Source organism: Arachis ipaensis, chromosome B06 (assembly GCF_000816755.2).
Source record: "Arachis ipaensis cultivar K30076 chromosome B06, Araip1.1, whole genome shotgun sequence".
Lineage (NCBI taxonomy): Eukaryota > Viridiplantae > Streptophyta > Magnoliopsida > Fabales > Fabaceae > Arachis > Arachis ipaensis.
Genome location: NC_029790.2, coordinates 35,321,471 through 35,339,215, shown reverse-complemented (window position 1 = coordinate 35,339,215; position 17,745 = coordinate 35,321,471). Strand labels below are relative to the sequence as shown.

At 34.5% G+C, this 17,745-nt stretch overlaps 1 long non-coding RNA gene across 1 annotated transcript; it reads right to left on the bottom strand.

Annotated features, from left to right (window-relative positions):
- LOC107648635 lies at positions 1,926-2,605 on the bottom strand. Its single transcript, XR_001622012.2, has 3 exons — positions 2,425-2,605; positions 2,279-2,332; positions 1,926-2,201 (listed from the first exon to the last, which is right to left on the bottom strand). It is a non-coding gene; the product is annotated as an uncharacterized LOC107648635 (long non-coding RNA).

The following is a 17,745-nucleotide window of genomic DNA, read 5'->3' as shown; positions in this document are numbered from 1 at the left end:
AGGCAATCCTAGAACTCCGTTATACAATTATCCAACTTAATTACTAAACAGAAGCTATAACAGGGGTAGGTATTCTAAATCTACCTAACTTACTCAATTTCAATCCTAATCTAACACCAAACCATTTCTCCTTTTCCTCTATCCCTCCATCATTCACAATGCAACAGAAACAAGCAACCAAACAAGGTCACGCACAAGTAATAAGCAGATAGTACAAATAGCAAGTATAACAGATAGTAGGTGATATATATCAATTAGGCAATCCCAGGAAATGCATAGCAATCAAAACAAACAAATGCATATGATGCATGCCTGTCCTATGGCTGATGGGGCCCATCTGTCGGTTATCCAGCCAACCCGACAAGTCCGAAAACCTTAGACTGTCCCCCGTTGCGCATCCCCAAGAGTCTATGCATAGAGTTTACATTCAATCATCATATAAATCACTCAATGGGGGTTATCCATACCCGGGAATTTATACGTGCCCGGTCACCCTTACGACGTAGGGTTAATAGAGTATCGAGAATCAACCTGGAACACGTGGTGGCGAGCCACGGTTTTTACCCAGGGAAACTCATATCTCAGATATCATCATTCATAAGCCATTTCATAATCATAATCATTATTTAATCATTCATCAAGCCATGGCATGTTAACTCCTTTTATAAACAACCTCCCTTTCACATTTTTCATCATCATTCCCTTATAATTCATCTTAATTATCCTTTCTGCGTCCTGACCAAACTATTTATCAAACTCTTCTCAACCTTCTTATTATCGAATAATATTAAAATCAACCCAACTCTAACATTAAATCAGTCACATCACACGAAGGTTAAACTTTAACTTCTCGAACCCATGACTATCACTAAGACATCCTCGACGCTCTATTTCCTTTTCTGTTTTTAATATAAAAAATGAACTCGGAATTGCGCAAACTTTATGTCCAGGCGTTCATCTTGAAATAAGCTTTCTAACAAATCAAAAATCATAATATTCTGATTTTTCTAGCCTTAGGAATAAAGGAAAAACAGTGACTATTCTGCAGTGCATGAAACCAGAAAAACAGCAACAGCATGTGATATTCAAAATTCAATATAAAATTCAAGTTAAATCCAATGACTTTAAAAATTAATGTAGTTACACTTCACTCATCCAGGTTTCTTTCTCAATTGGTTCTGAGTTAATATCATTTTAATAAAGAAGTTACATTACCTGGAAGTTAAGTAAAAATGAGTCAAAATCTGTTTTTGAAACCAACAAGCTTAGTACCTTTCAATTTGAATAACTTTTATTACAAAACTCCAATTAAGCTAAATTTTGATTTGGAAACTCCTAGCCCATCCAGAAACAACTGTGTCTTAGTTGCAACCCAATTGCTATTCAATTCTAAGAGTTACAAGTATTGGAAGTTGATGCATAGCTTTCTGAAATCTGTTTCTTTTCAGTTTTGACCACCAATATTCAAAAATTCACAACTCCTAATCCTTAACTTTTAAAATTCTGAAGTTTTAGAGCAATAAAGAAAGTTAATCAAATTTTATAACAAAATTAGTTTCACTCCAAAACTCAACTTGTAGAAGTCGCAGAAAGACAAACAAGTTGCTGTTCTGTTTAACCTTTTCTGCTGCAGGATAGATTTAACAACCTAACTTTAAAAATTTGCCATAAATTGTATATTTAACAAAAAGGTCCCAAATTTTCCAGTTTAGTTCCTTATATTCCCAAGTTTATCCCAGACTTAGTCTCATGCAATTCCGATCATTACATAATTAGTTACAGCAAATGCAATACCACCACAACACAACTCTACACCCTTATTAACAAACACCAATCCTAATCCATAATAAATAAATATAAGAGCACACCATTAATAACTTCCACACCTCATAATTCCAATATATATAGCCACCAAAAAATCTATTTCAACAACATTACAAGGCTAATCATTAAATAGAACAAACAATTTAACTTATCCTATGGTTCCTCTAACCTAAGTTTTCACAACACCGTAAATATTAAACGTGCGAAACTTGAACCATACCTTGGCCGATCACTTAGTTCACCCAAGGCAGCCTCACAACTCAAAATCACAGCCCCTCCAAGCTCAATCAAATAGCCCCAAAGTAAGCCTTGTCACCAACAAAGCTCCAAGTAATCCAAATTCAAGTCCAATGCATAAACACCCTCTTAAACTACACCTAATACACATATATATGTTTCAATTCAGTTTTCTATTACCAAAAACAAGATTGAGCTAGGGTTAGGGTGTTCTTACCATACCCATATGCTCAATAGCTTGAGCCCACAAGTTTCGGAAGCTAACTTGAACCTAGAACATAGAAATTGGACAAGATTCACCATAGGTTTCCAAGTTTACCAAAGAAAGAGGGATAGGGATTCTGAACTTAATAGGAGGCTTACCAGTGAAATTGTTCGGATAGAAAGGTAGAGCTCGACGCGCTGAGCGTGTGGCCGTGAACAGTGCGGCGATCGGAGCCCGGACGGAGGAGTTATGGTGGATCAAAGGGTTAGGGTTTGAGAGCTTCTCTCCCTTTCCTCCAATTCTGTTTTGGCGTTGCAGCAACTAATGAGGAAGAAGAAGGCTGCTGTTTTCTTTATATTATGAGTCCGGTTGGACCCACGGGCTCGGTTTGTGCCCCGGTTCAACCGGTTCGGTCCTTCCGGTCCGATTTTGGGCCAAATTTTTGAAATTGGTATCAAAATTCTCGTTTTGACGAGCTCTATTCTATTTTGATACTAGTTTTGTATTTTTAATTTTCCTATTTAAAATTCGATTTATTGACTAATTATTTTCCGATTTTAGCGGGGTTTACATTAACTACCACTTTGTTTGTCTTACACCTATCTTGAAAATTACGCCTTCTTGTTTCTTCAAGATTTAATAAAGTATTGGCACATGTAAACCCTTTGTTTCGAGTCTATCTTGTAACTTTTGCTTATTACCACCCTTTTCCTGTATGTCTAAGTCTTATGGTTTATCCGGTGTTTGAAAAATTATATATATGCCAAGACCTTTGCTTTTCTAAAGTATTTAAAAGTAAAGTACTAAAACTATGCATTATCTTATGTATCATCTAAACCTCATTATCTTATTATGAATTAATTTCAAATTATGTATTTATTTATAGTTTTAATTTCAGAAATTATTTTATTAAACATAATTAGAGGCTGTTTTGATTAGATGAATTTGAAATAAATTAAGCTTTTTATCCAAACTCTATAATTATTGTATATTTTCCTATTTACAACTTACAGTTTTTAAATTAAAAAATAATGAGGTTTGGATATTTAAATTAGAATTTTATCTAATTTTATAATTATTGAATTTATTTTCTATATTTAAATTATAAAGTTAGTAGTTATGAAATAATAAGAATGCTTCCCAACCCAAACCCTAGCTCCATACCTACGGTCAGCAGAAAGAAAGAAAGAAAAGGAAAGAAGGAAAGAAAGAAAAAAGGGAAAGGGGAAGGGGGCCGCAGAGAAGGAGAGGAAGAGAGGGGGAGCTGTCTGCGCCACCACCCAGCTTGCAGTCATCGCTGGTCCACCTTAGAACCGCCGTCGAAGCAGAACTGCGAGGAGTGAGGAAGACTGCGTTACTTCACTGCGAAGTTGGCGCTGCCGTGGTTCTCATCGCGGACCTCTACCGTCGCGTGCTGCCGCCGTCACCACTAAGCTTGCTTTTGTCACCATTGTCGCCAGAAAAGAGAGGGACGCGTAGGGTTAAAGAGGGGAGAGCCAGAGGAGGGGAAGAACGGCGCTGTTTCGCCATTCCACGTCGCGGCTGAAGCTCGCCGCTACTGCGGCTGCCTGTGCCACCGTCTAGGCCGCGTGGAGGGAGGAGGAGCTGCTGGGTGTTACTGCGCCTTGCCTCTGTCGTCTCTGCCACCGAAAACTGCCGCTAAATTCTTTGTCTTGGTAAGCATTTTCATTCCGAAAAGCCCTTTTAGTTGCTATTCTATTATCTTATGCTGAGGTGTTGCGGCGTTGTCTATCATAGGGTTGAGTATCGGTGCTTACATGTCATGCTCAAAGTGTAGCTGCTTCGTTTTGTTATTCCAGTAAGTAATTATGTTTCGAAAACCCTCGCGTTAATATTTTGTTGTGTTTGGTTAAACAATCTGATGTTTGGTAACGTAGGGTCGAGTTCTGGTGGTTACATCTCGCTTTTACACTGCTGTGGTTGCAGCGAAAGTGGTTAGGGGGCTGAGGTTGCGACTGCCGTCGTTGCCGAGAGAAAATGGAGTTTTTTCGCGTAGTTGAATCACAAATGAGGTAGGGATATTTTTCTAAGAACTTATGTTTATATTTTGGAATTGTTATAAATGGATATTGATGTGAAGAATACACTTTTTAGTGATTGTAAAAATCTTATATATTGTCTAGCTATTTTGGATTAATATGCTTGCTTGTTGGATTTGGATCATTGCTTGGTTTTGTTAAACGGACAGTTTCTGAATTGTTTCTTTAAAGTTTTGGAAATTGGTTTGATTCATTGAGAATGATTTGATTTTGAATCGGTTTCCTTGAGATATGAAAATGATATGAATTTTTGGAATCAGCTTGATTTTGAACTGATTGGTCTTAAACCCGTTGGAAAGGGTTGCAGAATAGTTTGGTTGGGACACAAAAAGGGTGGAAAAGTCCAGGTTTTAGGGAACGTACTGTCGAAATTTCTATAAAATCCGAGACTTGTTTGAAACGTTATTTAGAAAATAATGAATTATATTTTGAATAGAATTATTGATAAAATAATTATGTTTGAACTTATTTTATTAAGAAATTTATTATATTTTGAGTGTGATTTATTTAAGAAAAAAATTATGTTTTAAAGTCGATTTAAAGATGAAAATACTTATGTTTTGGAATTTGATTTAAATAAGCACATTTGGAGGAGTTTTAGTAGATTTAAAAGAACTTGAATTTGGATTGACAAATTTCACTTTATGACATTTTAGGAAAAGTTTAAGGTATTCTTTAAATTCTGATTTAGCAAAACTAAAATAATTTCTGAGCCTTTGGAAATGCTTCAGATTTAAGAATAAAATTGAAATTGGTTTTCGGTTTAAATAACTTGGTTTTGGTTTAAATTCATTTTTTATTTATTTAAATTAAGAAGCTAAGGTTTTAGAGATTTTCAATGAATTTAACAAAATGAGATAGGTTATTCTCCCCTAAAAACTTGAGACTCTACTGGAAAATTTTATCACCAAATCCTGATTTAGAATGAATAATTTTGAGTCTTTCAGAAGAGATTTTGAATTTGGCATGATTTTGAAGTTATTTCCAAGTTTGAAAAGATGTTGTGGAAAGTGGCTCTGTTTTAAAAAGTAAATTGACTTGAGAAAAGTGGTTCTTGGCAAGATGTGAACTAAATACGTTTTTTTATTTGAAAGTAAATAGGCCAAGAATGATTGTTGAAATAAGATTTTGAGCCTGATTGATTGTGGATATTATTGAGATTGTTGGTATGTCACCATGCGCCTCGGGCAAGGGCTGTGGCAGTCTCCCACTTGTCGAGATAGTGGTGCCAGCGTAGGGGCTGAGGTAATCTCCCGCCTACGTTGAGATGTGAGGGTCAAAGCTGGGATCCCCATTCATATTTCTCTCTGGTTGCAAGGTGGTAGGGCACTAACCCACGGAATCATATGGCATCCAGAGGAAGGTGGTAGCGCACTCTACCTTAGAACGTTACCCTCTGATGGAGAAGGGGGTAAGGCACTCATCTCTAGAAATTATTCCTCCTGAGTATGCGCAACAGAGAGAGTAATCCAGGAGTTGTCGACCAGATTTTATGTTGGGATTGGCACTACAACGGACAAGTGATATCACAGTCAATAGGACAGACATTCATCATATGCATCTATGTGACATTGTTTGGGTGTGCATATTGTAATTGGTTTGCCTATGTGAATATATATGTTTAACTGCTAATTGTTATACTTGATGTAACTGCTTTGATTGTGTTTGAACCTTTCTACTTGTGTTTGTGACTTAAATTGGTTGGATTATGGTGAATTGGATGTTGATTCAGTTGTTTTGACCTGAGGCCGTGATTGATTATGCGATGGGCCAGAGTTTGTGTTTGGTTTGTGTTTGTGATTTAGTAAAGTATGAAAAACCAAATTGATTCAGCATAGACTTAATAAACCTATGCTTGGAACAGGTTGGTCATTCATGCTGTCTAGGAAAGCTTTTAATATTTTGTACAAAAGGAAAAAGTTTTGGATTTTGAAGAATTGATAGATTTCTCTTTTAAATAGGATTTTGGATTTCTGAATGTAAACCTTTGGCTTTTGGAAAGATACATAAGACGAGCACCGATCACTGTACCATGAAGACAGTTTTATTTTACGTATCTTATTATAGCAATTCTCTAATACTATAGTGAGAACCAGCGAGGACGATGTTCTCACTCCCCTACAGGTTTTCTCTTTTCAGGATATGGATCGGTTGAATCGGACCGTTTTAGGCCCAAGACCCAACATATAAATGAAGCACTCTGCCACTGCCCCCTCCCATTCAACCAAATTCACACTAGGAATAAAAAGGATGAGGAGAACCCTAACCTCTATTTCAACTCAATATTCAAATCCTTGTAACTTTCAATCTGTAGCTCCGATTGACGAGCCGTCTACGGTCACGCGTTCATCTCGAAATTCTCTTTAAATTTTTTGGAACAAAGTGGTAAGAAACTTGAATTTCTCACCCAATTTTCACCCCCTTAAATTTTGTGATTTTGGGTATTGAATGTTGAGGGGTTATGGTGTTTTGATGATTTAGGTGCGATCTAGTGTGGGATTATCATTGGATTTTGTTCCAAACGTCCGTGGATAAGGTAAGAAATTGTTAACCCTTGTGAATTAGTGAATTAGTGAGTCCTTGTGTTGATTATAGTGATATTGCATGAAATTAGATTGAATTATGTGAATTGGAGTCAAATTGTTGGATGTTGGATGCTTGAATTTGAACCTTGGAAGCTGGAAATTCATTTGGTAAGGATTTGGAGATTTGGAAACTTGAGAAGAGGAGAGTTTTGAGGTGTTCCGAGCTTGGAGAGAAATCGGTGTATGATTTTGGTTTCTCGTAGTTAATGTATAATGTTGCGTAAAAACTTAGACTAATTGTCCGTAGGATAAGTTGAATTATGTGAATTGTTAATGTTTAATGATTAATGGTGACATATGTTGAGTTTGGTGGAAAATTATGCATGGAATTATTCAATAAGTAAAGGGTTTGGATGTTGATATGTTTATGGAATGATTGATAGATATGTAAAAGTGGTTAGAGGTCATTGATATTGAAAATTGTGGTGGTTTGATTGAGTATGAATTGAAAACTTTGGTAAAACTAGAAGTTTTATGTTTTGGGTAAAATTTGAATTCTTGACTAACTTCGGTAGGCCATAACTTGGCTTTCGGAACCCCCAAATTTTGTGAAACTTATTTTGAATGAAAATTGGGTCCGTGAAGTTTATAACATTCGACCAACGAACGAAAAATAATTTTTAACGAAAAGGTTATGCGGATTTGAAGTTTGGGTTTAAAAAAGATTTTTGCAGAAAATCAGAAATTCTGGTATGTATGCCCACGTACACTATTGTGCGAATGCATAGCCAGAGCATTTGGTGAGACTCGTGCATACGCACGAGGGGTGTGTGCACGCATACCCTGGAAGTTTTACAAGTTGTGCGTAGACACACTGTAATCGTACGCACAGGCTGGGAAATTTTTCTGGTGCGTGCATACGCATAGCAATGATGCGTACGCACGAGCCCTATTTTTCCATATAAAACTCTATTTTTTTTACTGTTTGACCTTCCTGGAAAGCTTGTAAACTTCCGTAACCCCTATCTAAGGTCAGATCGCTAGCTTTGAGGCTTTGGAAAGAGAGCAAACCTATTAAAGGAGCTAGGTTGACATTGAGGGAGATTTGTGAAGTGAATAATTGAACTATGAGATATGGCATTGTGATTGTCTGAGATATGAATAAAGGTGATGATGATATATAGCGATCATGATTATAATGAGGTTGGAATGAGAAATGAGTATATTGAGTTGTGATTTTGCTTCTGATCTTGAATATGCTTGATCTTGAGTATGTTAAAGATGAGTTTGATGAGGATATTGGGTGCATATAATCTGTTCCGCTTATGTTGCATTATATTCTCTCTGTTTGTAAAGTGTGTCGGGCACTATAGCCCAAGAGTATGCGCGGGCATTATATCCTAAGAGTGTGGCGGACACAATATCCAAAGAGTGTGGGAGCAATTTACCCTGGAAGTGTGTCGGGCACTATATTCCATGATTGTGACAGGCACTTTATCCCAAGAGTGTGGCGGGCATTATATCCCAAGAGTGTGGCGGACACTATATCCCAAGAGTATGATGAGTACTATATCCCAAGAATGTAGATGCATGTCAGAAAGACAATATTCGGGTTAGCTACCGGGTGTGTCGGATTCTGGAAAAGTAATCGATACGTGAGCTCATGGCTAGTAGGACAGGGATGCATCATGTGCATTTGTATGTTTTGTTTGAGTTTTCATTTGTTTTGGCTTGCCTAATTGCTTATCTGTGATTAATTGCTATCTGATCTGTTTACTATAACTGCTATCTATACCTGTACTTTCCTTATCTATTTTGCATGTGTTTGTTTTCTGAGAGATCCCTCATACCGCGGAGGTGACGCTGAGGGTTGTTCCACTTGGAGATTGGAAGGTTTGCAGGAAACAAAAAGTGAAAAGATGGATTAGGACTAAAATCCCTTAGATATATTACCAAAATTTCTAGTTTAGTATAATCTTTAAGTTTGATATGGGATTGTCGGAGTTCTAGAAATGCCTCGGGCTTTCTCGGGACCTTATATATTATCTATGTGGGCACCTTTACCATACTGAGAATCCTCGGTTTCCATTCCATACATATATTGTTGTTTTCAAATGCAGGACGTGAGACACCATGTTGAGCTTGCTGGAGACTCTTGGGACGCGAAGATCTACCTTTGGGATATTTTGTGTTTTAGAGTTTTGTATATGTATATAAATAGTATTCTCCACCTTGTATATATTTGTATTTTGTCCATCCTAGAGGTTGACTTGGGGAAACAGGGTTTATATTCAGTATTTTAGTCAACTCTGGCCGGTCTTTGCTTCGCAGGTCGAGTCTGGAGCTTGTTATTTGTATCTTTTGGAATTCTGGTTTTATATATTATCCTTTCCGTTCGATCTTATGTATTCTCCTATGTTTATCCGAACGAGTGTGATGCGATCTTCTATTTCGGTTTTGTTTAGCTTTTCTTCAAGGTTCCTAACTATATTTCAAAATTATTTAATTAATACAAATCACTACAACACAGGCAGAGGATTGCGGCGGCCATTTAGCGTCGGTTTACATAACCACCGCCAAAGGAAAAGATTGTGCCAGCTTGGCAGTTTTTTTGGTGCAACAATTTAGTGGGTGTCCATTAATCTTCTTTCTCTACCTATTCGAACCTCTCTCAAACACCCTAATTCATGTTGTCGTCTCTCTCTCACAAATCCTTCTTTCTCACATCACAACACAACACCACACGCTTTCGGATTCGAATTCAAATTGAAATTGCAGCTAAAAGATCCTATCTTTAGGGTTCCCCATTCCCCCAATTTCATTTTCAAGTAATCACTCAAATTCCATTCCATAAACCCCTGAATGCCAATGCCGTGATCGGACCCACCTTCTGCCGACGATGATGCCAGCACCGCAGAACATCATGGCGATCAATACTGGTAGGTTGCTCCTTAGGGACCTCAAAAACAATGCCGAGGACGACTCCCCGCCGCCAAGAAGCCAAAATCGGAGAGTTCCCTCTCAACAGATGCCAATTCGCTGCCATCGTTGCCATATTCTTCCTTTTGCCACCGGCCTTCTATATCTACCTCACCATGCCCGCCTTTGAGTTTGGCTGCATCAAGCTCCATTGCACCCTTTCCAATCTTTGTCACCTCAAGTAAATTAATATTCCCCTTTTCTTTATTACGTTATTATCTTCATGGATTTATTTGAATCAAATTAGCATTAGATAAACTTTATTAGACTTATCTCGACCTATATTAGTTGGAACATTATATTAGACAGGTGAAAAAAGAGCCTCTTTTTTGGGTAAAAAAAGAATTCTACGTGCTTGCATATCTCTCTTTCTTTAGTAAAATTTCATGGCTATTGGAAGCCTGCAACTTAGAAAACAAAATCAGCTCAAATATTATTTGAGCGGAAATTGAGTATGTCTTTTGTAAACCCCGATAAATAAGTAGATAATTAGTCAATAAATTAGTTTTTAATAAGGAAGATTAGAAATGCGAATATAATATTAAATTAGGATAGAGCTCATTGAAATGAGAATTTTGACACCAATTTCGAAGAAAACAGACCAAGATTGGACCGAACGGACCGAACCGATTGAACCGAGCCCAAACCGGGATGTCGGTCCAACCGGACCAACATATTAAATGAGCCCAAAAGCCCTTCTCTTCCTTATTTCCTCTGTGTACAGCGTGAAAGCCTTCCAGGGAAGGAGAGAAGAGAAACCTCCCAGAACGTTTACGGTAACTTCAATTTGCCGTACTTCTTCCCCAATTTTTGAAAAATTAGTGGAGATATTGAATTTCTTTGTTCTTTGATGTTTTAGGATCCAATTAGCTTGAGAAAAATGTTCACTCTTGCTTATGTGAAGCTTGGGTAAGGTGAGTATACGATAATTCTATTTTAATTTCATCAAATTTGAGCTTTGAGTATTAAATTGGATATATATGTGTTATGAATGTGTATTAGGTTGATAATAAATAATTGGAGCTTGAAATTGTAAATATTGAAACTTGGAGGAAGCTGAGCCTAGAGTTTATTGAGTTTTGAGGGGCAGCCTTGGTTTTAATTAAATTGCTTTGGTCGCAACGTGGGAATCAGCCAAGGTATAGTTTAGGTTTCTTGCATTTAATATATAATGTTATGTGAAAACTTAGGCTAGATGACCATAGGATAAGTTGGAATGCAGGTGTATATTGAATGTTTAGTAAATTATGGATGAACATGCTTGGTGGGTGCTTGTTGGATAATTGGTGATTTGATTGTGTGATGAAGTTTGTTATTTATATTGATGTTGGAAAAGAATATGGTTCTGTTGTTGATTGTGAGTTTACAAGAATATTGATTGAAAGTATGATGGAATTGTTGAGAAATGAAATTGTCTAATATTATTGATTGGTGGTTAGTAGAATGGTGTAGAGTTTTGTTAAGAATTGTTGCTGGCAATTGTACTGGTATTAGCAGGTTTGATATTGGAAGGAATGGAAAATTTGAATGAGTATGAGGTTTTAAAAGTTTGCAAAAAAATTGGTTTTCGGGCTGAACTTCGGCGGGCTATAACTTGGCTTTCGGAACCCCAAACTAATTCCAACCTGTTTTAAATTAAAATTGAATTCGTGAAGTTTATGCTGTTCAAAGAACGGAAGAAGAAAATTTTAAAACGATTGAGTTATGCCCATTAGAAATTTTATTGTGAAATTTGTGAATTTCTGCAGCTAGGCACTCCAGGGGCATACAGCTTTCTGGTTAATCCCGTTTTTTGAAGAACGTATGTCCATGCATTCGCGTGGCCCATGCGTATGTGTGGCATGGGATTTTGGTGACGCGTATGCGATTGATGCGATGCGCATGCATAAAGGGTAGTAAGCATGTCCACGCGTACGCATGAAAAGGGACGCGTGCACGGGCTGCACCTTCACACCCCCACGCGTACGCGTGGCCCCGATTCCAGCAAACATGATTTTCAATGTTTTAAACTATATTTCAAACTTCTAAACCTCTATTTTCATTCTTTCAGTCATTAGTAATGGTATTAAACTTGATATTCGGATGAAGTTAGGAAATGGGGTTAACTTGGAGTTGAAGTAAAGCTGAAAAGTGATAAAATGAGTATGAAATGCTACAGGTGATCATGTATGATACTTGACTTGAATGATTAAATGATCTGAGATACGAGATTCCCTGGATAAAGTACCGTGGCTTGTCACCACGTGTACTAGGTTGAAAACTCGATACTCTGTTGACCCTACGACGTAAGGGTGACCGGACACTATAAATTTCCGAGAATGTTAACCCCCATTGAGCAATATTGATTATTTGAGAAAAAGCTATGCATAGACTCTTGGGGATGCACGTCGAGGGACAGTCTAAGGTTTTTGGACTTGTCGGGTTGGCTGGATAACCGACAGATGAGCCTCATCAGTCATAGGACAGGCATGCATCATCTGCATATTACTTGAATTACTTGCTTGTGCATTAACTGGGTGTGCCTAAGTGTATTTGCCATGCTAAATGTATAATTGTTACCTGCTGTATTTGTAACCTTTTTGTGCTTGTCTTTATCTATTTATCTGTCTGTGAACTGCTGACGGAGATGGAGGTATGGAGGAATGGCAGTATGGGACTTAGATTTAAGGTTAACTTAAGTTAGACTTAGATACTCCTAGAAAACCACCTGTTATGGCTTCTGTTTAATACATACAGCTCTATAATCTGAGTGTCGGCCTCATCAGCCATAGGACAGGCATGCATCATCTGCATATTACTTGAATTACTTGCTTGTGCATTAACTGGGTGTGCCTAAGTGTATTTGCCATGCTAAATGTATAATTGTTACCTGCTGTATTTGTAACCTTTTTGTGCTTGTCTTTATCTGTTTATCTGTCTGTGAACTGCTGACGGAGATGGAGGTATGGAGGAATGGCAGTATGGGACTTAGATTTAAGGTTAACTTAAGTTAGACTTAGATACTCCTAGAAAACCACCTGTTATGGCTTCTGTTTAATACTTTAAGCTCTATAATCTGAGTGTCGGCGTTCTAGGATTGCCTCTGGGATTCCCAGGGCCTTATATCTTATGTGTGTGACACATTTACCATACTAAGAACCTCCGATTCTCATTCCATAATATGTTGTTGTTTTTTAGATGCAGGTCGAGAGGCATCTCATTAGGCGTCTGGACCCCTAAGGCGAAGTGGTTATTGGTTATATATATATACTTAGTTTCCTCTCCGCATAACTTATTCTTTTGATCCTCTTAGAGGTTTATGAAAAGACAGGATTTTGTTTATGTATGTTTGGGATTTTGGATACATATGTATATATGTGTAAATATTCTCCGGCCAGCCTTGGCTTCGCGGGCTGAGTTAGGAGCTTGTTATTTTGTATCTTTAGCGCTCTACTCCTACTTTTGTTATCTTATGTTCGATAGTTATGGTTTTCCTAACATGCAAGTTAACTCGTTTCTTGAGCGTTGCGCTTTTATTTTCGCGATTTTTATTTCCTCTATCCTTCAAGGCTCCTAGTATATTATAATCTTTCTGCTATTATATGTATACATTTTATTTTAGAGGTCGTAATACCACACCACCTCAGTTTCACGACTTAAGCGTAAAGCTCAGTGTGGTAGGGTGTTACATCTTTAGAATTATGTTATTAGTTAAAGGTCTTATAAAGGGCCGCCGATTTACAACATGGAGGAGAGGTATGCAACTTGCCTCTGTGTGTTAGTTTTAGGATCTTATTGCATAGCATATTTGAATCATGTTTCCTTTTAGATATCCATTTTTCTATTAATCTCTGTTTGATTTGTTCTATTGATCAAAAGAAGTAAGTAACTATATGATTTATCTTAAGCTTTGAAGTTGTAGCATCTTTACTATACTGTTCTCATTTATTATTGTTGTTTCTGTTGCTGGTGGAATTTTCTTGTGTATGCTTCAGCCAAATAATACATGATCTTCTCCTTAATATTGTTTATTTAGTGGTATTTAATACGGTGGTTCAAAACTTTGTAAAGAGAATAAGTTATAGTAAAGAAAAATGGCCTAAACTATTGTAATTATTCAGTTTTTTGTAAGCCCATGTATGAAATTGCAACGGTTCAAAACCTACATAGATTTGCGGCGATTTTAAAATCGCCGCAAATTTTTTTACAATCCACTGACCAAATAGCGGCGGTTTGCAATCGCCGCAAAATCAGTTATTTTGATTTTTTGCGATTGTACCAGTGGTTTATTAGAACCGCCGCAAATCAAATTTCCTCCTCCTAAATCACAACATTTATGAAATTGTTGATATACTGTTTTGCGGCAGTTAAAAATTGACGCAAATTTCTATAAAAACCGCTACTATTCGTGTCTCTTGTAGTAAATTATAATACTACTTATTTAATAGAAAGCTTTAAAAGATGGGTCCGAATTAATAGGTTTTAAGAGACTATTAATGTAATGCATAGCATTAGTTGAAATTGACGCGCTATAATATTTTGGGTCTATAATCATAATATTATGACTATAAATCTTTTATGATCATGGTTTTTTATCGTGACAAAAAAATTTATAATCAATTTTTAGCAACGACTATAGACTTTTTTTTTTTTTTGGTAGAGACGTAAAATCTTATTGTCTTAGTTTTGAATTCATTACGATTTATGAAACAAAATGAATGAACATACTAACTTGGTGCGAGTTATTAGAACCCATTCAATGAAACATGGAAACTTCAATAACGTTAAATGCTTTATTACAATTTCTTTTGTCAACTTAAAAGTAAAACAATACTATCAGTGGTAGCCATATATCATAAATATGAACTTCATGTTTGTATTAAATATCGGTTTACTCCTTTTCATTTAAATTATCTACTTTTATTATATATGAAAAAAATAGAAGAAATTTGATTTGCAACTTTTCTTGTTTGAAACACTCTTCTTATATATATTAAACAAAAATCATTAAGAGAATAAAGTATTTACCACCTTAATTATTTTCATTTTTATTATCATCGTATAAATTTAAGTTTAAAAAATTTAGTTTAATATACATGTTAATATTTATTAATCACTAATATTATGTAATAAGATGGATACGAAAAATATTCTTTTAGGAAGTATCTAATACTAATTTTCTCATATTGTTTGAATAGGATAGCTTTAAGTTTTTTTTTTTTTGGTTGACTACATAGTTTTAAAGTAGTTTAGTTTAATAAAATTTAAACTCACAAAGCTGAGATTAATTTACTCACAAAGTACTCAGCACTATCATTTATAACTATGGAAATGTAACACTAATTGACGAGCTTATAATAATATTTTTAAATAAACAATGATATTTCACCTATTAAAATTAATCATATCCAATATTTTTGCGATAGTTATTTAATCATATTCATTTTATCAGATGTTAGATCTAAATCTCTGAAAGAAAAATAGAAAAAAAAAAACAACAACTAAAAAAATAAAAAAATAGAGAAAGAAAAAGACGGATGAAAGAAAAAAAATATACAATAAAAAAGTATAGACAATAAAAAAATGACCATAATAGAGATGTAATTGACAAAGAATAAGAATGAGACTGTAAAAAGAAAAGATGATGGATGGTAAAAAAAGAAAAAAAAAGAGGAGGTTAAAACTTGAAAGGGAGAGAGCAGAGGAAAGAAGGGCCATCGTAGCCCAGATTGAAGTGGTGGCGAAAAAGTTCGTGGTTATTTTTCTTCATGGGAGAGAGATGTTGAATAAATGACTATTTGTATCCATGAAAGATGAAAATGATTACATATGTATTCACACTAAATTGAAACTAAACTTGTACCCACGCAAGATGCTTTATGTGTGATAAAAGTACCCTGTTTTTGGAAGGTTGGAGTGCCACGTAGGGTACTTTTGTCACACGGCAAGCATCTTGCGTGGGTACAAGTTTAGTTTCGATCTAGTATGGGTACATATGTCAGTGTTTTCATCTTTTATGAATACAAATGCTCATTTATTCGAGAGATGTTTATCCCATAGCACAGTTTAATATATCAAAGTTAGGCCACATTTTAGACTAAACAAAAATTAGTTGATAACATCATACATGATTGCATTACCATTACTTATTTCTGAAAATAAGCATAAATGTATCGGTTTTGCTACATATCCAATTATTTTTATCAAATAAGTCCACCTAAGTTGACTCAAACCCATCAAAATCACTCGCAACGTGCGCATGAATTGCACACTTTTTTTTTTGCATTTTTTCCTCTTCTTTACACATTCTCCTCATCATCATTTTTTTATTGTTATTATTGTTGTTGCACTTTTTTTTCCATCCTTTTGCAGGTGGTTATTGCAGCATTTTTTATTTTTTTTTGTTTTGTTTAATTTTTTCTTCTATTTTTCTTGTTTTTATATATTCATGTTAAAAGGGTGAAACAAAAAGAATTATAAGAAAGTAAAATAATAAGAAGATAAAAAAAAAGAAGAAGAAAATAATGATGAAAAAAAAAGAGGAAGAGAAAAGTTTTGAATTTATAAAATTTATCAAAAAAATAGCATCGTAATTTTTTAAATGTGACACAAAAAATTTCTTAATTTTGATACTAAAATTTCTCAATCGCGACACAAATTTTTGTAAGCGGGTGAAATAAGAGGAATTATAAGAATGTGAAATAAGTAGATGATGATGAAGAAGAACAAAAGGAAGAGGAGAAAAAAAAAAGTCTTGTTTTATGTAGAATTTATTAGAAAAATAGTAATAAAATTTTTTAACCGTGACATAGGAAGTTTCTTAATTTTCACATCAAAATTTTTTAAGCGTAACATAGGTTTTTGTTAAGAAAGTGAAAACAAGAAAAATTACGAAAATATAAAATAAGAAGAAAAAATGTCTTAACCGTGACACATGTTTTTATTAAAAGAGTGAAATAAGAATTATGAAAATGTAAAAGAAGAAGAGGAGAAGAAGGAAGAGAAAAGAAAATTTTGAATTATATACAATTTACTAAAAAAATAACACCAAAATTTTTTAACTATGACATAAAAAATTTTTTAATTTTAATACTAAATTTTTTAAAGATTTATTATGTTATTTATTAAAAATTTATATATCATTTTTAATAAATTTTTTGTATTATTAACTAAAAATTTTTATGTTATTTTTGTTATTATTAATTATATGATATTAAATTAAGAAAAAGAAAATAATAATGATAATTTGATTGGATATAGTTAAAAAAATTATTTATCTAATATTTTTATAAATTTATTTTATTTAGAAAATGTAATGTAACTAAACGGATAATAATTAAGTATGAATTGTCGTGATAAACGGATAATAATTAATATACTAATTGACATCAATTTATCAATAGTAGTGTGAAACTAAGCAACATAATCTAATTCTCGAACTGATCAATTTGGATTAATTAAGTTATTAGTTAATCAATTATTTTAAATAAGTATGGTTGAATTTTATTTTATTTATATAATAATTTATTAATAAATAATAAAATTTTAAATAAAATTTAGATTTATAATAAATTAATCTTTGAAATTAATTTTTCTTTGGATACATTATTATTGAACTTAATAAGATTTTTTAAGTTAATAGTCAAATTTATTTTCAAAAAATCACTCATTTTTTAAATGTTCTCCTAAACATTAAATTAGTTATATTAGTCTCTGAAAAATAACTCGTAAGTTAAATTAGTTTTTCTGTCAGTTAGATAAGGATGTGTCTTATTAAGTGTCACATAGCATAATGATGTCCAATGTTAATACCAGGTATCATAAGATAATTGGTTGTTGTGTCAGATTAGTAACACATAGCATACTACATATCATTTGGCATATTATAAATTTATTTAGAGTCAAATTATTCTCTGAAAGTACTCATATAAGTTGT